The 26,632-nt window shown below is 37.2% G+C and overlaps 1 long non-coding RNA gene across 3 annotated transcripts in view; it reads right to left on the bottom strand.

The window, feature by feature from the left end:
* The window catches only part of LOC136034887 (uncharacterized), a 102,047-nt gene that overhangs the window by 36,191 nt on the left and 39,224 nt on the right, over window positions 1-26,632 (bottom strand). Inside the window, exon 8 of one of the 3 annotated variants that reach the window (XR_010619272.1) lies at window positions 3,325-3,537. The exons of 1 other annotated variant lie outside the window; for it this stretch is intronic. This is a non-coding gene — a long non-coding RNA (uncharacterized LOC136034887). Of the gene's footprint in view, window positions 1-3,324; window positions 3,538-26,632 lie in introns of those variants that run through there. One more of the 3 variants, XR_010619270.1, reaches the window with a different exon arrangement.

Genomic DNA, 26,632 nt, shown 5'->3' with positions numbered 1-26,632 from the left:
TTTAATTTCCAAGCTAAGAAAATCCGATTTAGACATGAAAAAGCCAGAAGAATCAGCTATATACATAGAAGAAAACGAAATCAAATGCAGGAGAAACTAATGAACTAATGTGATGAATGGTCAATAATTAAGAATCAAGAATAGTGTATCTTTCAAAGTAAATAATAAAAACTATACAGAGTACCTTCCAAAAGTATTTTGTCAAGGACCCCAATACTCAACCAAACTTAGGATAATCCTGTATTTTATTTTTTGAAGGTGACTAATGTTGAAATGAATTTTAAAAGCCAAAATGATGACCATATCAAATTTGATTAGTTTTTGCAGTATTCTTACAGTTACTCGGGAATCTTAAATCGCAATGATCAGAAATCGGAAAAGCCGCTATCGCTGTGGCAATAATAGTAGCTATGTGTTAAGATGCAGTTGGTATATATCATTGTACAAGTATCATATGCTTGTATGGAATTTTAATCGCGATTGCTGTTTTTAACTCTTACTGTCAATCCCATTCTATGTGGATACTGCTTAGTTAACTATTTTTCTTTATTGATGGGTTGAATTTCCAGGCTAATGAAATCCGATGTAGACATGAAAAAGAACGAAGAATCAGCTATATACATAGAAGAGAACGAATCAAATGCAGGAGAACTACAACTAATGTGATTAGAGTTTCGGTTACTATTGAGCCATGTCGCTCCTTACTAAAGTTCCTTACCACAAACTGTTTGATTTGGCTCAGGTTGACATAGGATTGCTTCAGAAAAATATCCGAAGTTTTGATAGGCCTTAATACCGAAATTCAGGTCTCATTTTTTGTATATTTCTAAAATGGAAATAAAAAAAATAACCTTAAATCATCAGAAAGAGAATTTCATTGACAAACCAGACGCTGGAAAACCAACACTAAGAAGTAACAAAGGAATTAAGAAAGTTCAGAGTCAAATAAACAACGTTTCTGGCAATTCAGCACTTTATTTCTACCATGTCGAAGTGTAAATAATGTCTAATATTTGACAATACTTGACATATATTTATGTATGGTTATAAGTTAATATTTTAGTAATTGCTATATTTTTTCTTCACCTGGCAACAGCTAATAGTTGCTATCCAATTTACACCTTCCTGGCCAAAATTAAACCAAAATGATTTCTAACTAGCTTAAAGATACATCGATTTATGGATTAGCTATGTCTTTGTTGTGAGTGATTTCGGTTAACCATTTATTTTGTTTTCAGTCAAAAAATATGTGATATGTCAAAGAGCATTCCGATGTCTCCTCTTTGTGAAAAACTATGTAACTATTGGCTACAATCCATATGTCTGAAGTCAAAATTCTCTCACCCTGTTGATAACGACTGTACAATATTTTTTGCGATTATCATGTCTTTGTCAGTAAAGTCCATTTGTCAATAATTAAGAATCAAGAATAGCGTATCTTTCAAAGTAAATAATAAAAAGTACGATGCAATAATATCTTGAGTTCCTCTTTTGCGAATAAGAGCATGCCTAATGCTGGACATTGGAATGCAAGGATTTCTGCATTCTTAAAGCCATGGAAAAAATCCGAACATGAGATGATTGACGCATAAAAGATGTATTAATTAAACCCCACTGCTCCCGATGATAGATAAGCCATATAAACTGGGAGGATATCGCGCTATTAGACAATTAAGAGTTGGTCTCTTGAATGTAAGAATATCAAGTCCCTATTTTAAATAAATATTGTTAATGTATGGGTGGTCGGCTATGACACAATGAATCGTGTTTCTTCATTTATGTTTGGCGCAGCGATGTATCAGTAATATAAGAGGTGGCAGAAAAATCAATGTAAAATCAGACCCCTAATAATTACCAAGCAGTTCGCTATTTTATGCAAGGGTTTTCTTGTATTCACCGCCATAACACTATAATTACTGGTGAAATATGAATCCTTAAATATTACTGATTATGTATTATTTACAATTTTGTTATTATGACTTTACCCATTTTATGTGCTATTTCACTTGTTGATAATGTGATTCTGCAGAATAACTTTTATTTAAGAAACTGGCATACTGTAGCAGCAACTGACCATTCGTTATGGTCAAAATTCAAATAACAAGTAACATCTATTGTCATGATTTATCAACCACCGAAGAATGCCCGACAAACCACACAACTGATATTACCCATCCCGCAACGATCAATAAAGACAAGAATCCCTCGATAATCCAAGTCATGAAGTAGAAAATTCCAACTATGATTAGTCAATAGCCGCCTTCAATTCACATTCTTAAAAAAAAAAAAACAAGACGACCTAAGAAGAAAACGTATACGGCTGAAAAATATACAAGAACTAATATAGAACTGATTTCGTGTAACGCTTGAAGCAGTAACTCAAAGAAGCAGAATGTCTACGAAACATGTGGTGGTGATCCGACAAAAACCACGAACAATTAAAATAATTTACACACACTAAATTTGATACTGCAATGGATAATTAATGAAATCGCCAAAGTTAACCATTGCTCATTGCAACCCAAAAAATGCCGGTCTTGAGTGGGAGTCAATGGGTGATAATGGTTCACCAATAACATCATTTGACATAAAAAGAATATGAAAAAAATGGCATGTTGATCGAAATTTGTTATGAACAATAAAATACTTAATAAATGAACAAACTATTCCCTATAATAGTGTTACAGCAACCAATAATAGCAATAATAAGCAATGTAACCCTTATAGTACAGGAAGTCACCCTGCCCCAGTCCTCAATAATAAAATTCAGCTTAGATTGTTGGCAATTTATCATTTTTTCCCAGAATTTATCATTCCCAATCCCAATCTATGTGTATACTGCTTAAAATATAGCTTGTTATTGATGGGTCGAATTTCCAGGCTAAGAAAATCCAATGTAGACATGAAAAAGCCCGAAAAATCAGCTTTATACATAGAAGAGAATGAATCAAATGTAGGAGAAACTATTGAACTAATGTGACGAAGAAAATAATAACAATAATAAAGAAAAATTGCCACTTTAAGACTCTTTTGGAGTCCTATTTCGAATTTTTTCAATAGTTCCGCAATTATCTAGTTTTAATTAGTTAGTCATTTTCTCTTAAAATAATGTTTTCCTCTCACACAATGCAAACCCACAAAACCAACAGATATTTCATATATTACCATGATATCTCGCTAAAATATAGGATATTCTGGAAAACAATTTCAAAGATAACAACATTTGTATATGGAAATACCATTTAATTGGGTATAAATTGACATATTTCAGTCCTATTAGTAAAATTCACAAGTGTTTTTTACCTTATTATCTTTCCCTAATGAGGAATTGCCTTCAAAAGTTTTGAAATTACTTACTTTTACTGATATAAATAGTTTTTCTTGTTCAATTCTGTGTGTTCAATCGAGCAGATCGTTCCAAATATCTCATCTTCTGCTAACATGTGCCTATTTATTATTCACAAATGGCGAAACATATAGCCAAATTTTTAATCTCCAAAAAAGTCTAACTTCCACTCAAACGGAAACCAAAGCTGACTAGAATAAATTAAATGAGCTAAGTGATGAAGATCACAAATAGCATGATATCTATTGGAAGTAGAAAATTGAGCAAGTCAACTGAAGGAAATAAGAAGGTAATATGAGTTACGTTTAAAAACAAAGTAAGAATTCTGTTAAAAGTTTATAATCACTTGGGTGCATGGGAGGGGAAAATAAGTCCCATATAGGTATTTTCGAATTCTAAACAACCTTTTTATTACGTACAAATAACAGTTTAGTAGGGATAAATCCTATTATTTGACAGTGAAAAAAATAACAAAATCTCTGGCTATTTCGGTCCCATATACATTGACCGTCTTCAACATATATATTGAAGATGGTCGGTATGTTTTACTGAAAATAAAATTTTTTAATTAACCAAGAAAAAACTTATTTTTGATTAAGTATAATATCTGTTTGTTTTTTGTTGTTGTTTTTTCAAATTTAGTTCATTGTTCATTATAATTTCAGTTATTGTTTTTGTTCTACTTACGACATATCTTCACTTTTAACTTTTGTTTAGAATACTTCTTTTTATTAATTTTATTAAAGAGTGAAAATAATCAGAGCGTTGGCTAAAGGAGGCTTAGCTTTCATTCTCCCTGTGAATACTCTGTTGAAAAAGGGGGGGGGGGTTTGGAAAGAGGTTATTAATGTCATTAACATATTTTTAAATTACCTTTTCTTTTTCAGATGTTCCTAAAGCGCCAAAAATAAGCAAGGTGCAGTGCAACTTAAGAGGTGAAAGTGTTGAATGGAAGGCCATAAGTGATGATGTTACCCTCAATTACATCATTTGAAATCACGAGTTCTGCTTACAATTATTCTTCTAAGAATCGTTTGTGTCGTGATTCGGCGAGAACTTTTTATTCATGAGTGTTGACCATAGCTTATCAACGTAATTTTTTTGTCAGGTAAATGAAAATAACAGTTTTTCAGTGTTATAGTAAATTGAATCGAAAGATGTTGCTTCCGAGGTTGATGTTATATCTCTAAGACGAGCATTCGGTGCTTGGACTGAATAAACTATAAATCAAAGAATTCAACATGATGTCAAGTCATAGATATCTCAGAGCTATCAATCAACTGGAATGGTGACAATCTCGATTCAGTCTTCATTCAGTCTCCGTAGTGAGAACACCCTTTTGGATCTATTGAATTTTAAAGCTCGAATTCAACTTGCATTAATTCAGTGCTTTGAACTTGAATTAATTCAGCAACGAAATAAGCAGAGCGTATACCTGCAGTGTTAACTAATACTGAATATTGAATTTTGTTGGGATAAATAATTGGATAAACTGCGTTAACGTGCACTTTTCAGTGCAGCACAGGAAAGGCTGGTGACCCGAAGTTAAAGAGGATTGTTTGGACATCCACTTGGATGCATTAGTGAGGCTCGGCCCTCACATAAAGATAAGTTCTGTTTTGTTTATCTTCTGTTTGGTTTATGGTATTATGCCAAATTTCAAACAGTTTGCTGCTGCTCTTGCGATGTTTCAAAATTATTCTCTGTGGCCAGTAAGGATCTACGGGTCTGATAACGATGGGAGACTTTAATTTTAACCTTCTCGATTTAACAGATCATAATGATGATTTTTTGAATTTTATTATTTCAAATTATTTATTCCCTCTGGTGAGTAATCCTATCCGCATCACAGCTCAAACTGCAACCTTGATTAACAACATCTTTGTTCGATCGAAAGACCTAAATGTAAGCTGTGCAGATGTGATTTGATACCAAGGCTCAGACCACCTACCATTATTCGCTGTTATAAATTACCCAGTAGTATAATTACCGAAAAATAAGTTAAGATACGCATTTTGAAAAAAGAAAATCTGACAAAGTTTGCTGAGGAAACTAGTGTTATTGATTGGAGTCCCGTATATTCTGAGAATAAGTGCCCAACGGAAGCACTGAACCAACTATTATCTTTTATCTGTTCTTATGCCTATTTACGATAAATACCTTTACCCCCTAAAGGTATTCAATCAAAAACACAATAACCACGTAAGCCATGGATTACCATTGAAATAATTGAACAACTAAAGCTAAGCAATACACTTTACGCAAAGTTTCTGGATGGACACAGTGATAGATCATTTAATTCATTCCAAATACAGCAGAATTTTGTAAATAAGCTGCGTCTCAAAGCCATGACCGAATATTATAGCAGGAAGTTTCAAGAAAACAAAGGTAATATAAAAGAAATATGGAATGTTATACATGAATGTGTTGGTGGAAATGAAAAGAATGGAAATGAATTTATCCAACTTGATGGTTGTGATAGATATGATCTAGAGGGAATTGTAGATAAATTCAGTGATATTTTTCTAATATTGGTTTAAACGTTCAAAATCCTGTAAAAGACAGATGTAAAGAGCCTGATGATTTTGGAACCGATCACCGATGCAAACAACTTGATTTTAAATTTGAACCCTGCAGTAGTGAGGAGCTTGTGAAAATTGTTAAATCTTTGAAATCAAATTCTGCTGGAGTTGATGGATCGTCTCTTGCATTCAAGTGCATTCAAAGTTGTTGGTGGATATTTACTTCTTTGTCTACTTGTTATTATTAATCTGTCACTAGAAACAGGAATATTTCCAGAGCAATTAAGATAGCGAGGGTAATATCCCTTCATAAAGGTGGTTGCGAAAGATAAATCGAAAACTGGAGGCCGATATCTATTCTTCCCTTATTCTCAAAGCTACTAGAGAAAGTAGTACACAGTCGGCTGTACACTTTCCTACAAAATAATGAATTATTAAGTGAAACTCAGTTTCGCTTCCGTAAAGGGCATTCTACAACGCATGCTTTGCAACATCTGGCTGATTTTTTGAATAATTTGTTTGAGAGAGGGGATATATCAATGTCTATTTTTATTAATGTCCGTAAAGCGTTTGATACTGTAGATTTTACAATGTTGATTAATAGGTTGGAATCACTAAGTATTCGTGAAAATTGTTTATAATGGTTTAGAGTTTACCAAACAGGGAGATCGCTTAGAGTTGTAATTGATAATGTTATGTCTTCGGCGTTTTTGTTAGGTGCGGAGTAACTCAAGGGTCAGTACTCGGTCCATTATTGTATTTAGTTTACTTTGATTCCATGCGTTTTTACCTGAAGGAAGCCTGCACTATATAGTTTGCTGATGACACTGCATTGAATTTATTTGGAACGTCTTTAAATGAGTTGGTAAATAAAGAAAATCGTGTACTGGAAAGACTCTGTGTTCATGAATGTAAACTTTCTATGTATTAATGTGAGTAAGACATTTTTGATGACATAAAGTAGAATGGGTTGTCCTGTTGATTTAACTGGCCTGGTTACACTGTACGGAAAGCCTGTTCAGCATGTTGGTAAACTGTGTTATCTAGGATTTATAGTGGATGGTCATCTGTCGCGGAGAAATCATAGTAAAGCTATTTCTGCTAAGACTGCCCATGGTGCTGACATACTTCGACGTTTTAAACATTTTCCTGCCACAGGAGATTCTTCTTGCACTTCATTATTCATTAATTTACTCGTATAAAGCTTATGGTTGCTTCATCTGGAGTAGCAATTTTTTTGCAAATTATAAGTGAGCGCAGGTTCTTCAGAATAAAGCCATTAGGGTTATTTGTAAATACGTTAAAGAGGTCCATGAAACTAGTGCTTGCCATAAATTACTGAATCTGTTAAACATTGGACAAATTAGAGATTTTCAAGCTTTTATATTTGTTTATCAGTGTATGAATGATCTAGTTCCTATAAAAGGAGTTTTATTGTTTGAGCAGCCAGGTGCAGTATTATGAAACGAGAAATAGTGGTGATGTAGCAATTGAGTCTACAGGTACAGTTATCAGCATTTACGGTAATATATATGGGCCCGCTTGTTTAGAATAAGTTGCCACTGAGTATTAGGATGGCTGAACACCTGCTTTCGTTTCAGAAAAAATGAAAGATCATTTGTTAGAAAGTAATTAATTCTTTTTTTAGGGGGGATGGCTGTGAAGGAGTGCGGAGTGTAGAATAGGGCGATTTTTGGGGATGTTTTGTTTGTTTTTTTGGATGGGGATTAATATTTTTTTTTGTTGTTTTCGTTTTTTAATAAGAAAGATTGATTTGAAGTTTGAGTCAATTATGGTTATGTTGTGATTTTTAATGGAATGTATATTTTTACTTGCTAAAGCCGTACGTCTACAAAACTGTAAAGTTTTTCTTGGTACGGCAGCATTTTGTGAAAGATGTGTTTTGGTTTTGCATGTGATGAAAATAAATAAATAAATAAATAAAAATCAAAATGAAGCAAGCCAACCAAAACCACGAGATTTCAAAGTGAGGTTTTTGGTTCCACCAGTATATTCAATCGCCACAATATTAATAATTACACATATTTCGTGTAACGTCATTTAACGTCCTAGTGTAGAAAGTTCCAACTATGATTATTCAATAATCGCCTTCAATCCAGTCTTAATACGAAGACGACCTATGAAGAAAACGTATACAGCTTAAAAATATACAAGAACTGATATCGAATTGCTATCAGGTAACACTTGAAGCAATAACTCAAAGAAGCAGGACATCTACCACACATACGGTGATGCTCCGACAAGAACCATGAACAATTCATTTAATTTTCATACATTAAATTTAATACTGCAATAGATAATTAATGAAATCGCCAAAGTTAACCAATGTTCATTGCAACCTTGAAAATGCAAGTCTTGAGTGGGAGTCAATGGGTGATAATTGTTCGCCAATAGCATCATTTGATATAGAAAGAAGAAGGAGTTTTGCTCATAATTCTTCTGATAAAAATCGTCTATGGGTCCGCGGTTCGAAGAGAACTTTTACTGTAAGTATTCATAGCTAACTTCACTTTCAACATTATTCTTGTTAAGCTCAATCTAAGGATAAAAGTTTGTTATAAAAAAAAACACCCTGTGATAAAATAGTTCGAGTTACTAAGCTCAGTTTCCGGTGTTATTATAATAACGTAATTTACACTTCAAGGGTGGTCTTAATGCAACATGCTTACAAGTAAGTAATGTTTCGTCTTACATTCATAGATCGGACAAATTGTTACGAAGTTAAAACTCTCTAGAGATTACTTTAAGGTGTGGCATTAAGATAGTGCGATGGCGAAAAAAGACAAGATAATTTTATGGAACAAGGACAAGAAGTATTTCCAGTGACCGGAAGGATGACAAAATCCTTCGGACCTAGACTATGGGCCATTCAGTCAAAGTTTTGGTAAGTGACAAAATTTACCAAAGAAATAAAAAAGGTTCGAACAAAGAGGACCTGAAATTTAAAGAGACTGCCGAGTGGTTAGCAGAGCAATAGCCTAGCTGAATATACTGAGAGATTGTCAAGTGGTTCACACAAAGCAATATCAAAAAAATTATTTCTTTTGGTACATTGTTATCAAAATTCTTTTTTTATAGAAAAAGTGCATAGCAGAGACCTCTAATATTTACCAAGTATTTAGCAATTTCATAAAAGAGCATTTTTGTATTCACCGCCACAATACATAGTTAGTGGTGAAGTAATAATCCTTAAAATATTGCTGATTATGTATTATTTACCATTTTGTTACAATGATTTTACCTATTTTATGTGCTATTTTACTTGTTCAGAATGTGATACTGCCAAGATTTAAGAAACTGGCATTCTATGGCAGTAACTGACCACTCGTTATGGTCAAAAATCAAAATAACGAGTAACATCTATTGTCATGATTTATCAACCACCCAAGAATGCCCGAAAAACCACACAACTAATTTTTCCCACCCTGCAACAATCAACGAGGACACGAACTCCTTAATAATACCAGTCATAGAAAAAGATAATCATAGAATCAAGAAACCTTTCAAAGATAAAAAATGGAAAACAAAATCTTTGACGTCAAAAAGTAGTATACGTGATATCGCGTGAAACAGTAACTCGAAGAAGCATGATATCTACAAAACATACGGTAGTGCTCCGAAAAGAACCATTAACAAACAACAGATCGCCCGCAACCCAAGCCATGAAGAAAACCAAAATATCAACATCATCGGCAATACGAATATAAGAAATGCCCAACGTAATCTGCAATGTTATAACTTATAAAGCGACAAATCCAAGTAAGATTTTAATAACTCTGAATTACGAAATTTTCAAAGATAAAATGGAAAACTCTTAATGGAAAAAAAATAAAAAAAACTTTCGATGAAACATTATAAACATTGACGAATCTAGTGAGGAGTATAAACGTCAAGAAAAAGTATAAGTGAAAGTGGGACAATCAGAAACAAAAAATTTATATAAATAAGGATGAACAATAATTGACCCAATCAAAAAATGAAATGGGCAAAGAAGACGATAAAAATTATGGCATAACTGTGAAAGTAAGAGACATAACAAACTTAGTGATGCATTATAACAAGAATGTGCCAGTATTGATTTGGAGAATATTATAAAACTGACAAGTAGTTTTAATTGTTATTGTAAATTTAATCTTAACGTTATGCTTTAACATTTTTGATAACCTTGAATAAATTGGAATAATAGTTGAATTAAAATCATTTTGATAAAAATAAGTACGACTAGGTATTCTCACAGTAAACCTGTAGTTTTGTTGAAGTGAATTATGTTAATGTTAGGTGTAGGAATAGGAATATAAGCCTTATCGTGTTAAATTATATCATTAACATGCTTATAAGACGATAAAAATAGAAATATTTATAAGACTATTTCAGGAGACCTCGAACGTCTCTGAGATGATTCTGTCTCCCAGGTTACTGGGGATTATCTACAGAGCCTTTTAGCTCCCATATCTCATATCAACATTAAGCTACCAAGACTTAGAAAAGTCCCAAGTACCTCACAGCAAAAATCCCCCCTTAAGCAAAACTCAAAACAACTTCCCACCTTACTCATTATTTCACCAACCCCCCCCCCCGTAACATATGGTGCGGTCAGAAAAAGAAGACAGTATACGGAACTGAAAATACCTGCAACAATGAATGCCTACTAACATAGACAATTATGATTATTTACAAATTGTTTTTTGATTTCTAAGTGCAGTGCAATATTATTTCTATTTTTGCATTTTTTTTATAGGATACCCCATTCAAAAATAATCAAAATCCTTAAGAATTAAAATAAAACAGTAGTAAAATTAAAAACTATTAGAGATTATTATATACCGCATACTTAAAAAAAAAGACTACAATAAATATGGACCAGGAACAAGATGAAATATTAAAAGCGCAACAAATTATTGCAACTTCGGTAGAAATTGCAAAATCATTACCGAAATATGAAGGAGACACGGACGTTGACCAATTCAACATCCATTTAGTACAATTCGTAGAAATGACAAAAATTGACTTTTAAGCATTAAAAAGCATGTTACTTTTAAGACTAAAAGGACAGGCGCTAATGTTTTTAAAACAAATTGAAAATACGATAGGCACAGAAGCCACCTCAACAATTAACTCAATAGAATTATTGCAACAGGCCTTCCAGAAAAGATTTATTGACACAAGTTCACTGAATAAACTGAAACATGGCCTAGTTACATTCGAACAGACCCAAACCGTTCGAGAGTACTTACATAAAATTAGAATCGCAACAGACGCGCGATACGGTCCAGGAGAAGGGGAATTACATGAAAAAATAATGCTTAACGCAACAGGGGCTCAACCGAAAATTATATCGCCTACTAATAGCTAAAAATTTTGATAACCTAGAACTAGCAGTTCAGGAAATAGAAAGAACCGTAGAAATTGATTCGATTGTCCTACAGCATCAAAAACTGTCAATAAATGCTGTAGAAAATAAAACCCATGTAAAATCAAGAGATTCCTCTCCACGATTTTTCTCCATTTCTCTCCCGAGAATCATCGCCAAAACCCATTCGAAATCAAATTCGAACCACAACACCTCCAAGACAAGTACGTTTTGCCCCCAATAATCAATTGAGGTTCCAACTAATAATGAACCACTAAGGTGCTACACCTGTAACCGGTTAGGACATATTGCAAGAAATTGTTTTGCAAATAATAATTATCGCCCTAATCTTAGGGGAACGAGGAATCGTTTTTCCAGGGGGACAAACTATAGTGGGTATGCCCCCAGAGGTAATAGGGGGAAGACCTTTTTAACAGGAGGTAATTACCCAACCCCAATCAGAATTTCGAACACAATACATATCAGTATCGCGGAGGGTATCGTGGAAGGACAAATCAACCAAGCAACGGTTGGAATAGAAATACAGGAGGTAGTTATATCAGTCGACGGCAACCATATAACAACTCCACCTCATGTAATAATCAAGGAAACCAAAGTAGAACAAATGTAAGTTCTACATCTGACATCTGGGAACCCCAGGGAAACGATACAAGCCTCCAAAATTCATAGGACCAAAATTTGGTGGCAAAATAATTTATAGGTCCCTACCAGTGATTATACCATCTTTGAGTGCAAATAATAATAAAATGTTACCAATATTTGAAAATTTTAATGCAGGGAATATTTATTTCTCATCCCTTATAGATTCAGGTGAGCATAATCCCAGAAGCGGAATATATGTTAATAGATCAAGACAGGAAAAAATACTCACTAGCAAATGCCGAAGAATTAAAAGAATGCGTGCCATTTAAAAATTTGGTCTGCAAACTAACGTTACCTATATATAACGTAAAGATAGGATCATGCATGCTAGATCTGTTCCTAAAGGAATCACAGCAACAAAATATTCCCGACTCTTGTGAAGCCTTAATAGGAAATACCAAAAAAGAAACTTTCATTAATTTACGGAACGATTTATGGTTATTTACAGTACCTAAAAAGACGGTAGGAACCCTATCCTGCTACAACAATACAGAAAAATTGATCCCAGATATCGAACCGAAATATTGTTACAGGACGTTGGAAATATTACAATCAAACAAAGTTGCAGACTTGTAACTAAAGAAACAACTGTGCAAACACCTCTAATCACAACCAGCACTAACGTCATGAGCCCAAAAATAATAAACATTCAAGGAATAAACTTGTCCTTCACAATTCCAAATATAAATGATGAGGAATCTAAAAAATCCATATAGCCAAAAACAGAAAAGATTAAAGGTACAATGCAATAAACAAAACTAAAGGAAGCGTTAGATATGCAAATACCCTTATTCACTGACGAAGACCAAAGATTGAAATACGTGGAGAGTCAATACGGACTGTTCTCACCAAACTCATGGTATAATATTATAATCACTATATTCATGGTATTTCTTATTTCACTAACAATAAGAGCGCTACTAACAATTAACTATGGAAAGCTCTTGAAGAGAAGAAAGATAAATAATGATATAATTGAGGCACAAGAGATGCGTCAATGTGAGGATACAGGAAAATTGAGATGTCTTTATCCGTACGTTCACATATCCTTTCCCTACTGTAGGAAATATTGTTGGTGTATAGCAGCTAAAAGGCTATGATGCCATATACTGTATTTCTTTTTGGCATATACATCAAAAATACACCAACAATATCTGCCGAAAAATGGCAGAAAATCTTATGTAAATAAAGACCTCCAACAAGCACGAAAAAATTCGTTCCTTTCTTTTCTTATGTGCAAGAGATTTAAGAGGTCGTCTCTTGTAATTTTACTACTCTATTTCCAAACTAAAAATATTCCAAGGCATGATGATTGAAAGGCTATGACGCAAAATGTATTACTTTTCGAAAAATCATGCATTGGAAGTTCAAAAAATTGGATTAAAGTATGATCCAGAGTAAATTAAGACCTCTATGTCAATTTATATTTAACCCCCCCCTTTTGTTCAGTGTTTTCATATTTACATGTCACCATAATGATATAATATTAGTGTAATAAACATAAGAAAATTCTTAATTACTATATAACCTCATATACCTCACGTTACTTCGAATGTACCTAAAAAATTATTATACATTCAATTTCCCTTGAATTTTTAAATAATGTTACTGTTATGCAATTTTATGTTATTATTATGCAATTTTATGCTATAATAATGCTTCATAGTATCGTATCACTAGTATCATTTTATGTGTTGACAACATGATTCTGCATGGAAATTTTTTATTACAGAATTTGGCATACTCTTGACATAGGCCGACGATACGTCATGGTCAAAAACTGGAAAACACCTATCATGATTTATCAACTGCCGAAGAAAGCCCGAAAAACACATCTGATTCAACCAGACAGCTATCACCCAAGTGACACCTCAAATAGCACCATCTACTGTACTACAATCATTTTCATCTTTCTGACTGAACACCGTAGACTAGAGAAGACGTAACATCCAGCCAGCGGGTACAACCACAACATACCCACGAAGAAACCATAGATGATAACCTAATTCAATATGGGAACCCAATATCAGCAACGTCACAGACCTAGATGAAGATTTAGAACAGAACATCCTAAATCCTAATTTTATAAACTTAGGAATCAACTACAAAGTAAGGTCTTAAATACTACCTCAGTCGATCGAATTAAAGACAATAAAAATAAAGCTTAAAATGCAGAAGAGAGCAGGAACGGGACGTAAGAGCCGTAATACCGGCGGTACTTTTGTACTTAAACTGCTGGGGATAGGTGTTCCGGGTCCCGCGCATCCCATTTTGTAAAAGCGTAAAAACAAGACAGACTTTACAATTTCTAAATTTTTAAGCAACAAAAACACTTAAGGGTGATAAATTAGAAAATGACATTATATTAGTTCAATCAGTAAATAGGGCAAGGACACGAGAATTGTGATTGGTGTGAAAATAATATATCAAAATAATAAGTGATGAACAATTAAAGTGCCAAGTAGTGAATTATTGGTTTAAATAAAATAAAAGTACCTGTGATAATTTTTTAAATAATGTTGTATATTTTGCACTTTATTGTTAAAATACCTGGGATCAATTGAGAATTAAATATAACAGATAAAATTGTTTATAATTCAAATAAAAAAAAACAATTGGAACCAGGTATTCAAGTGTAAACACAGTTAATGCCCAGTGCTGTTGCTATACAATTTTTTTTAGTGCTAGGTGCAGGATATATACAAGGTGTAGGAAAATATTTCTTAAATTTAAATAATCATTATAACGTTGTGGAATTAGAATAAAAAACAGTAAGAATTAAAAATGCAATGTTTGAAGAAAGGGATTAGACTGATTGATGGGGACATCAATCTACAATGGGAAAGGGGATATGTAACATGTAGACCAGCCCCCCCCCCTCTATAAAATTCAGGACCAAATCTCTCATTCAGGCCCCCTTAGAAAGTCTTAAATACAGGACCAAATCTCTCATCCATACTCCTTTAGAAACTCTTAAATTCAGGACTAAATTTCTCAGTCATACCCCTTTAGTAAATTTCAAATTAGAAAAAGATTTAAAGTTAAGTCTTATAGAATCTGGAATTTAGTAGTTATTCAAAACTTTGTGGACTACATGCCTTTAAACACAAGTCAATGTAAACAGCGGAAGCGGAAAAGCGGAAGTGGGATTTTCCGTGTTTCTGTCAAATATTCATATTCTGGTTAAACTATTAATATTTAAAATTCTAAGTAAACTGATTATTTAGGGATGTCAGTTTCCTGTGCCATGTTCCGTGTTTTATAAAATATAAGTTAGAGTTGCAAATTAGCCGAGTCAGTCGAGATTCGGATTCTGTCCTCAACGTTGTATTATATGTATAAATAAACATTTTTATTACACTTTATGAGAGTTAGAGATACTAGATATCCTCCACCGGTCGAACCCTATACTGTAGGCCAACGCTACCGTAATGTTCTAAAGAAGACAACGCAGAGAGAGAAGAAGAGACTTTACAAAGTGGTGGCAGCGGTTTTCGCCGGAGAGGATTAGAGTTATTATCATCCTCTAGATTCCCATCGCAAGTTTCTTTACCTCCCAATTTTGGTAAAATTCATCTTTATCAGCTGTGATTGTGCTGAATTGTGGCGTAGAGACTATCCGCTGAAAGTTGTTTTGGTTCGTGCACAATTGTGTTATTGATATATGCTAAGAAACTTTTCATCATTTGACTTCGGAAGTAAAGAATTGTTGCTGTTTGCATCGTCAAAGATTCCAGTTTCAAGTTCCAGGTTCCCGCTCCAGATTCCAGTTTTAGAAAAAGAAGTGAAGGACGTGAAGAGCAATTTACGATTGTAAGTCATGCATTTTAAGTTCGCACGCGAGTAGGAAATCTGTTAGGAGTGTTTAGTAACGATTTTGCCTTGTTTTTGCAGCTTTGACTTAATTTCTTTTAATTACTTTTCTTTTGAAATGAGCGCAATTCCAATTTTAGATCCTTCGGACCCTGAATTTGATAGAGATATTGCTTCATCCTTTTTGAACGAAATTAAAAGTAAAGGTTTGAAACCCCCTTTGAATTTGGATTCTTCAAGTCGGGATTATAATCCCACTTCAGTCATAAAATTTTTGACAACTTTGGGTAATTTAATGGCCAAAGAAAGTGCCAGTGTAATTATGGGAGATATTTCGGGGAATAATATAACTGATACACCTATCGAGAGTAACGGCAACAAGGATAATATGAATCAAAGAGTAATTGGGTCAGTAATGGATCCCCTGGGAAATATTCCAGTTCTAGACAATGCAAAATTTATAAAACCTTTTTTTAGCCAATTGAGAAGGGTTAAAACGCTGCTTGGCTGGTCCGACTCGCAAGTAATAGATGCAGTGCCGCTTAGAGTAACAGGGCCACTACTTAATTTTTTTGAAGATAGAGATTCCTCAAATATTAGAAATTTAGAGGAACTTGAAAAAGAAATGACACGGGCATACCTACCAGGAAAGACAGCTGGAAAGAAATTTAGAGATTTAGCTGAATTTCGGCAATCATCCAGGGAAACAGTATATCAGTTTTATACGCGGGTGGAGATTGCCACAAAATCGTATCGATCACGATATGTCGGTTTAGTAGGCTTTTCCAATAGTGTAGGCCTGGATTGTTTTATTGAAGGTTCGAGAATAAATATTAAGAGATATTTATTAGAACACCAGGATGATTATGATTCTCTTTCTGAAGCGTATAAAGTAGCGCAGCGTTTTGAAGCAATTGAGAATGCACTTGGTGAAGAGCAGGAATTTTTATCAGCAGCCGTAGATACTAAATTTGGTTGGACAGGACAGAATGAAGGACTCCATCAGAACTGGCCTGACGAAAAACGTGACCAGGGGAGGGGGGAATCTTTTAGTTCAAGGGGGAGAGGTCAGAATAGGAATATAGATAGAAATTTTAGTGAAACAAATTATAATAGGAACTCAGATTTCAGTAAGACCTATGGTGATGTGCCCTTTCGAGAGAGAGGTGAGGGTCCTACCAATAGGAGATGCTACAAGTGTCAGGGCTTCAGTCATTTAGTGGCTGAATGCCCAAACAGAGTATGTTACAGTTGTGGAAACAAGGGCCATTCTGCCAATTTTTGTTATAAGCGGAACAATAACTATCAGAGGGGTGCCTGTTTTGTGTGTGGGAGTTGGGATCATAAAGCCAATTCTTGTATGAATCGTTTTCAAGCGCAATCGTCTGGAGACTCTGGGAAGCCGGAAACGTTACAGGAAAACTAGAAGGCCAGATTGAACAGAAGGGGGTGATATCTGGCAAAGTTGAATACCCCCCTCATTGTGAATATTTTTGTTATATGGGATTAGGAGAAACGGATTACCCTATTATGAAAAAAGTTATTTTGAATGGCATTGAGTGTCAAGCCTTTGTAGACCCCGGTTGTCATAAATCTTTGTTAGATGAACGAATTTTTGAAGCACTTGACAAACGAAAGGTGAAAACTGAGCCATCCTTGGCTAAAATAAAACCCATTGGTAGAGATTCAAAAGTAATCCCTACTTCAGTAAAAGTAGTTTCAGATGTTACAATTTTTGAAGGAAACAATTCTCGGAAAGTTTCTTGGGAATTTTCGGTGGTTCCTGGCTTAGGATTTGATATTATTCTTGGATGGGATATACTCCGAGAAATAGGCTCAAATCTTGATTTCCAGACCAATACATTGACCTTTTCGAGTGGTGAGGAAAATAAGGCACAAAAAGTCATCAAGTACCTTGAATCTATGACTAATAATTTATTAGGCACTGACGTAGTGAGGCGTTGAGTCGAGAGAGATGAGGCTGGTGAAGGGGCGGACTGCGGTCGACCGAGGGACCAGGAGTTAGCGGCTGACATGGCGGAAAGGAGTTCCGTAAATGGGATATTAACATCCGATAGGGCGGAAAAGAGTTCCGTACCTGAGGAGTTAGCGGCTGACATGGCGGAAAGGAGTTCCGTACATGGGATATTAACAGCCGATAGGGCGGAAAAGAGTTCCGTACCTGAGGAGTTAGCGGCTGACATGGCGGAAAGGAGTTCCGTACATGGGATATTAACAGCCGATAGGGCGGAAAAGAGTTCCGTACCTGAGGAATTAGCGGCTGACATGGCGGAAAGGAGTTCCGTACATGGGATATTAACAGCCGATAGGGCGGAAAAGAGTTCCGTACCTGAGGATTTAGCGGCTGACATGGCGGAAAGGAGTTCCGTACATGGGATATTAACAGCCGATAGGGCGGAAAAGAGTTCCGTACCTGAGGAGTTAGCGGCTGACATGGCGGAAAGGAGTTCCGTACATGGGATATTAACAGCCGATAGGGCGGAAAAGAGTTCCGTACCTGGGAAAATAATAGATATGATCAAAAACCCTAATAGTGTCGCTAGTAGATTAAAATCTAAAGACAAAGAACAAAGTAGCAATGGTTATAGCTTACGTCAACGTCCGGTTCAGAAACTTTTGGTAGTTCAAAATTGTCTTGACCAACCAATAATAACAAGTACATTAATGTCAGAGGAATCAAAAATGGTAGAATTAGAGTTAGAGAATCGTGGACTTAGTAGAGTTGATTCAAGATCATCTGTATACCAGCGTCCAGTGGAGACTCCAGCAGTAACTTCAGGGATAAGGGAGGATAGCTCCATTTCTAGTGAACAACAGGAGATTCAAATAGAGCATAGTCAGGCTAGTTTAGAGTTAGATAAAGGGGAGATAGAGGTTGTAGTAGGATCGAGTGGAGAGTCAAGTAGTTTTAGGAGAAGTAACAGGAAAAGAAGCAATAAGCCTCCAGGCTATTATAGAGAGTACTAAGAGATAAATAGAGTAGGGCTAATATAGAGACTAGTAAGGGATTGATATAGACAGGTAGATAGAGGGAAGGATGTAGATAGAATAAATGTGGTGAAGGAAAGCATTGTAGCGACTTTTCTCAAACGGCGTATTAACTTCAATTTGATATATTATGAATAGTAAAAGAACTGAATAATTTAAAAAAAAAAAAAATTAAGGCTTTGGTAAAAATCTTCAAGTTAATCTTCATGAAGACAAACACAAGGTTTTTTTTGTTACGTTCAAATGTTTTCCTACAAATTTTTTCTACTAGGTGTAGATATGCGAATTTAATGCGAACTTAGCGTGACAATATAAAGTGCGATGAAAGTTAAAAGTGTCAATTGGAACAATATTTTCTTGCGTCTTATTGTTCAGTTTTAGTATCAGTAGTTTAATTTGTGTGTGTTCTTATTAAGTGTACCTTTGTTTGAGGATCGAAAATCATTTTTATTTTTTTTGAAAAAAAAAATGATTTTGAAAACCCGGGGGAAAATCTGTAAACAGCGGAAGTGGAAAAGCGGAAGTGGGATTTTCCGTGTTTCTGTCAAATATTCATATTCTGGTTAAACTATTAATATTTAAAATTCTAAGTAAACTGATTATTTAGGGATGTCAGTTTCCTGTACCATGTTCCGTGTTTTATAAAATATAAGTTAGAGTTGCAAATTAGCCGAGTCAGTCGAGATTCGGATTCTGTCCTCAACGTTGTATTATATGTATAAATAAACATTTTTATTACACTTTATGAGAGTTAGAGATACTAGATATCCTCCACCGGTCGAACCCTATACTGTAGGCCAACGCTACCGTAATGTTCTAAAGAAGAGAACGCAGAGAGAGAAGATGAGAAGAAGAGACTTTACATCAAATAAATAGTAGAAATGTTCCTTTTTAATCAACCAATCAAAATCAAATCTCTATTACCGGTTTATTTGAACTCTGTTTTTTTAACTCAAAACCAGAAGGGAAATCCTTGTTACAAAAATAACTCCTGGGAGCGGAGACTGGTCAAAGTATCATGATTGGGGAATACCAGCAGTATTGCAACATTTTGCGGTAAAGGTCAACTGCCCAGGTCACCAAGCTTGTCCGCCAAGTTCTTGTTTTTTAGAAATCGCGTCTTAGACTTATATTAGCTCGACTCAGGCAGTTGGTAATTCAGTCTTATGATAGTCAAGTTCCAGTGTTCATGTGCACCCTTTCATGTTATAAATTATTGGAAGTGTTTTGTCCAAAGTTGTATGCAATTAAGAAAATAAAACTCATTGTCCTTAATCATCTCTTGTCTATGTACTAGGGCATAAGGAACAGTTCCTCTAGTCTTCAGGCACGGTCCGAAGGGAATCTATACTATTTCAGGAGACCTCGAACGTCACTGAGATGATGCTGTCTCCCACGTTACTGGGGATTATCTACAGAGCCTTTTAGCTCCCATATCTCATATTAACATTAAGCTACCAAGACTTAGAAAAGTGCCAAGTACCTCACGGCAAAAATCCCCCCTTAAGCAAAACTCACAACAACTTCCCACCAAACTCATTATTTCACCAAACCCCCCGTAACAATTTCGGTTTAACAAATGTAAACAAAGGCCATAAATTGGACTTGTCTTGGTCTCATACTTAGGCAATTTGTACTGTACAGACTGCATTACTATTAGGCTTATTTCGGAATGACAGAACGATATTTAAAACTGCTGCATTAATTACTCCACTCCAGCCTGTTATTTCGGGATCATGAACCTCGCGCGATTCGGAAAACTTATATTTTCTTCCACCATCTTCGATCTTAGACCCCAAGCGGATCAACGGTACAACTAAGGTATATTCATGTGAATGTACTTGCGTTTTCAGAATCTGAACTATCGATTGCTCCTAAACCACCCATTTGAATTCATTACTTCTTGTTTTAACGAGACTTGTATTTTTCAACCGCCATCTTAAATCTGAAGCACCTTACAACACTACGGTACAACTTAGGTTAGTTTTACGTTCATATTCGGAACTTATGCCATCGATTATCCCATACTGGCCTATTTTAGGGGTCATATCTTTTCATTTTGACGAACTCATATTTTCGACCACCATCTTAGATTTGAGGCACCTATCGGCACTACGGTACAACTTAGGTTATTTTTAAGCTCAAATTCGGAACCTGTGCGATCGACTACCCCATACTAGCCTATTTGAACGGCCATGTTTTCTCATTTTGAAAAACTCGTTTTTTCGTCCGCCATCTTAGACTTCAAGCCACCTAGCAGCGTTCTGAGGAGAAATTTCGCTTGCGTAATCAAGCCATATTACACAGCACGCTTGAAAGTACATCTCGGCCAATTTTGGTGCTTTCCTCAAACACGGAATTATTTTGGTGCTTTTCGCCCGCACTATACTGCGCAAGCATATGGATCGAGTACGAATTGAAGATCGTGATTTGATTTCATTGCTTTCAGTAATGAAGTATTGTAACTGTTTACTCTTATTTCTGCGGCAGATCGTTTTAGAAATATCTTCTCTGTTTTCAAGCTTCTTCGTATAGCTTTGATGTACGTTTCTTCGTCAGGTTTCAAGTGTTTCAAGGACCAATTTCAAGTGTTTCATACAAATAATGAAATTTTAGACGATTATAAAGATCTTGTTTTCATTACAGATGACCACTCCCTTAAAACGTAAGCTCGAAGAGATCAGGCGGTCAACAGCAAAAAGGCTGATGAAGTCTGTGGCAGCGGACAAAATAACAGACAAAGCCTATGAGGCAATCATGTTAGAAAAAGGAGGAAGTCATGGAAGCAAAGTCTATCTATTGCGTGTAGACCAAACTGGTGGGATGCTCTTCGTTGTATTTCCTAAGACGTTTGATTTCGGCATCCTGCCCTTAGAACAAAAGCAAAAGGTAAAAATCAGGAACCTAACTTTTCAACCCGGGATGACGATGAGTGGGATCCCAAAATTCGTCATAACGAGCAAATCAACGGTGGAGACCGGAAATGAAGGTAAATATACATAACAGATATCCATAAATTGGCTGTAAGTGCAAATTAAATATAAAAAAAAACTTTTCCATTTTGAATTAAAATGGAATAGTTTTGGGCATCAAGTCATGGCTAATTGTAGAAAAAGCCCAGACAGATAGTCCACTTGAGTGAATTTTTTTCAAATACAAGTAAGAATCGACATTAAAACTTGAAACGAACAGAAAGTATTCCGTATACAAAAGGGGTTGTCCCCTTCTCGACGCCTGGCTCTTTACGCTAAAGTTTGACTCTTTTTCCAGACTCTAGTTTTTAAAACAATAAAAAACTAATCGTAATTTTGAGTAAGAAACCCTTTAAGTTCAACCTTTTCATGTGTGTTTAGTTGAAGCGACGAAGAAAACTGATAACTTTGTCTTTGACCAAGTTGCCACCTCAGAAAAAGAATCGACTAGGGATTAAAATTCTTGGACTTCAGCTAGGCCTTAACGTTATCTTTTTCTATTTTGGACGATACTATTCCTGTACCATCTGGTACAGCTTCTGTTTTCGATGTCTTTAGTTTTGATTGATTTTCCTACTTGCTTAAATGTTACACTGAACGACACTGTTTAGTCTTGTGAATATCTGGAACCGTTAATGCCACGCAGTGAAAAAAAAGTTATAGTTCTGATTTTAACAAACTAATACGAAAATGATATTGTAAACGTTGCAAATTCCAGAAATCTTTAGTTACATCTAAATAGCAGTAATATAATTTTGCTCAGTAATTGAGGTGATGGAGTTCGTCCGGAATGATGCAGACAATGTCTGTTGACCACGTACCTCTGGATATGGGGTTTCCCCTAACTAATCGCTCCGATCAGGGTGGCCTCAACCTCATGAGGTGGGTGGAGCCCACCCCAGGATTCTCAGTATCCAGGTAAATCCTGGCTCTAATCAGAATCCAGGCCTAGGGTCGGTTGGGCCTGCAACCCTCCACCTGAAATCGATTGCAATGAATAGCTTAGCAACTGCCTCGGATGACCGATCTTCTTTTATCCCATCACGACCCTTGCTCGCCCCTGGACTGAGAAGTGACCAGCGTTTGAATCTCCTTGACCATGGTGGCCTCCGCATTGCCATCTGGAATGTATTGACATTGAACTTTCCCGGAGCAAAGACGCTTCTGGCGATGGAACTGAAGCGATTCCGCATCTCTATTGCTGGAATAACAGAAACCCACCTAGTCGGGAATGGGACTGATCCCATAGGTGAGGGATACCACCTTCTATGGTCTGGACAGACAACGACTAGGAGAAATGGGGTCGGACTAGTACTTGATAACAAGTCCATAAAGTGTCTACTGTCATTTACTCCCGTCTCGGATAGAATAGCTAATGCTCGACTGAGTCATAAGCAAGGAAAAATGACAGTCCTTGTCTGCTATGCTCCGACAAATGAAGCCGACGACGAAGCAAAAGAAACTTTCTACTCTGCCCTGGCTAATGAACTGTCCAAGATATCCCCCACGATATTGTCATCCTTTTGGGTGATATGAATGCAACAGTGAGCGACAACCACGACCTATGGCGGCAAGTCATCGGACCAGTTATTCCGGACCCTCTAAATGACAATGGGCTAAGGCTCCTTCAACTGTGCAGCATGCATAACCTTGTCATTACGAACACGCTGTTCGCAAGGAAGGATATCCACAAATACACATAGTACAGCAACGACGGCCGTACCAAAAAAATGATCGACTATATCATTGTCTCACAGAGATGGAGATCCTCGATTAGTAACTGCAGGACGTACAGGTCAGCCGAGATTGGTAACACTGACCATCGCCTCGTTGTAGCTAATATGCGACTGAGGCTCCAAGCCCAGCGCTCGCAACCTAGACCGACCAAGATTGATGTCTCTCGTCTCTCCGATCAAGAGATACGGTCCAAGTATGCCATTGATGTCTCGAACCGCTTCGACGCACTCCTGCCATTTGAAAGTTCTGAGGACGCATGGATCTCGTTTAAGAAGAATGTCCTGGAGTCAGCGACCGCAAATATTGGAAGGGCGAAGCGTGCTAAGAAAGCGTGGGTTCAGTTCGATACGCTTGACGTCATTGAGCAGAGACGCAAGGCAAGGCTTCTGGGCGACATGCCGACCTACAGGCGCCTCAATGGTGTCCGCAACAAGCTGATACAGCGAGACAAGAAACTGTTTGTGGAAAGGAAGGCAAACGAGCTGGAGGGCGCAGCCATGAAAGGGGACGTTGGGAGCCTCTACAAGCACCTCCGTGACCTCACAAGCGACAAAGCCCCCTCAGTTGCATCTGTTGTCTCTGCGGACGGCCAGCCACTTAGTGACGAGGCCGCTCAGGTCAGTCGATGGAAAGACCACTTCTCAAGTCTCCTCAATGCCGATGCTGTAGCACAGACTGACCAGGAACTCGCACGCCTAGCTGCCAGCACTCAGGAAGTGCCGTCAAACGAACCAGAGACTTCCTTCACGACAGCAGAAATCCACTCTGCTTTGAAACGTCTAAAGAACAACAAAGCGGCAGGCGTATGCGGAGTATCCGCTGAGCTCCTGAAGTATGCTGGACCGGCGATGTTACTTTGGCTGCAAATGCTGTTTTCTGTGGTGTGGCGCACAGAATGGGTCCCGAAGGACTGGCGACTTGGCATAATCCTGCCCCTTTGGAAGAGAAAGGGGAGCAAGAGCATCTGCTCTAATTACAGAGGTATAACCCTTCTCTCAGTCCCTGGAAAGCTCTTTGCCATGACCCTGCTAGACAGATGCACGAGTATCCTCCGAAGAAAAAGGAGAGTTCAGCAGGCCGGATTTATGCCAGGGAGGTCCACTGTCGAACAAATCTTCACTATGCGCCAGTTAATTGAGAAAACTAGAGAATTCAGGAGGAACGCATACGTGGCCTTCGTAGACTTCAAAGCTGCTTTTGACTCCGTCGATCGCAACTCTGTTTGGCTAATACTTAGATCGACGGGTCTACCAGATAAATATTGCAAGCTTTTTGAAAAGCTGTACGAAGAGACCGAGAGTTACGTCCAAGTCAACGGAAAACGGAGCACGACATTCAATATCAAAACTGGCGTTCGCCAAGGGTGTGCCGCCGCCCCGGAATTGTTCAATTGTGTGATAGACTATGTGATGACAAGAACTACAAATCGCCTGCCCTTTGGTCTGCAGTTTGGAGATCGCATTCTGACGGATGCGGACTTCGCAGACGATCTTGCTCTCGTTGCCGACTCAATCGACCAGCTGACCGACGCTCTGGAAGTCCTGAAGGAAGAGGCAGCAAAAGTGGGGCTGAAAATCAACTGGCTCAAAACTAAAATTATGGCAATTGAACCCCCAGGTCCAGTCTCGCACCCTGATACATAACTGTCTGCGGATCACTTGTTGAAGTCGTTAAAAACTTCACTTACCTCGGCTCTGTGCTGTCCAATGATGGCTCCGTAGACGAAGAGGTATGCAGCCGAATATCGAAAGCCTCTTCCATCGTCGGTAGACTTAACAGTCTATGGAGAATGCCGCACATCTCAAGGCGTACGAAAATGCGAATCTATAACGCATCCGTAAGCTCCGTCCTGCTCTATGCGGCGGAAACCTGGCCCCTCAAATCAACCATCCTTAAAATGTTAGACGTCTGTCAGACGAAACAGCTTCGCCGGATCGAGGGATTCCGGTGGGATGATTTTGTAAGCAACGCAAGGCTGCTTACTCTCACCTCCCAGGTGCCATTCTCCGTCCAGATAGCGCAGAGGTCTCTCAGATGGTTCGGACACCTCCTACGAATGCCGACATCAACGCCAGCCCGAATAGTGTACGACTTCGACCCAAAAGCCCATGGCTGGTCTCGCCCGAGGGGCAGACCTCGGACAAGGTGGAAAGACAGCCTCGACAACTTCTTGGTGATGGCCAACATTGCTGTCGACGAGGCGCCTCATTTAGCAGCAGACCGGTCCGCCTGGAGAAGTCAAGTTGCGAAGCTCTCTACGCCGCACCCCATGCGGCAGGAGCCTTAAGTCAAAGTCAAGTCAGTAATTATCGCGGCACGATTATGATTTCCACCTCCCCTCTAAGCCCCAACCAATGCCAAAATTCCCAAGGTATCAACGTTGTCCAACCAGCCCTCCTCCGCCCCAAACGGTTTACTCTAAGCTTTTAATAAGATTCCTAAAATTGGTTTACATCTGCGTTTGAACATTTTATTGGTGCCGCTACTTTGGGCTTATCAATCAAGAACTTTTGGTGGCCGACGAAGGGCTTATGATCTCAGTTTATCGGTTGGGGGGGGGGGGGGGGGGGTCAAACATCGTATTTGCAACTTCATATTTTGCCAGTTGCAGAAAGACTGCCAGTATTGCAACTTCCAAATCTGCACGATCTCGAATACACATCCAACGCCGAAAATGCCAACAAACTTATTAGTTTCGTTGATTTGCTATTGAAGATCGAAAGGTTACAAGCAACAGCCAGCAACCGACCGACAACTAAATTAACTTTAGCCAGTGACGACCTGGCAACAGTGGCTCAAATGAGGGTTTGAGAGAAACCAGACAAAAAATATGACGTTTCAATCCTTCAGAGATGCTCGTCAACGCCAATATTAATATCTTCAGAAATAGTACAAACCTGGTTCCATCACTTATCGTTCCGACGAGACTAATCAGCCTGGGATGCCACCCCGCCCTGCCTTAGCGTCAAGTTATAAGGCTTTCGAACCCAACCATAGTCTGAGACGAAGAAGGAGTCTTCATCAACAGACAAATAGTATCAATAAATCCCTATGTAAGTATTTAAGTTATTCTTATACACAAAATATTCGAAATCGGGTACTTTCTAATACCTTTGAAACCACCTATGATGAGACTAAATTTAGCGGCATGAATTAATCTTACCATCTTAGCAACCATCAAGTTAATTTGAGCTTTTTT

The sequence above is a fragment of the Artemia franciscana genome, chromosome 13 (assembly GCF_032884065.1).
Source record: "Artemia franciscana chromosome 13, ASM3288406v1, whole genome shotgun sequence".
In the NCBI taxonomy this organism is placed as follows: domain Eukaryota; kingdom Metazoa; phylum Arthropoda; class Branchiopoda; order Anostraca; family Artemiidae; genus Artemia; species Artemia franciscana.
Note: the sequence above shows the minus strand (reverse complement) of the source record. Positions and strands in the feature narration are given on the sequence as shown.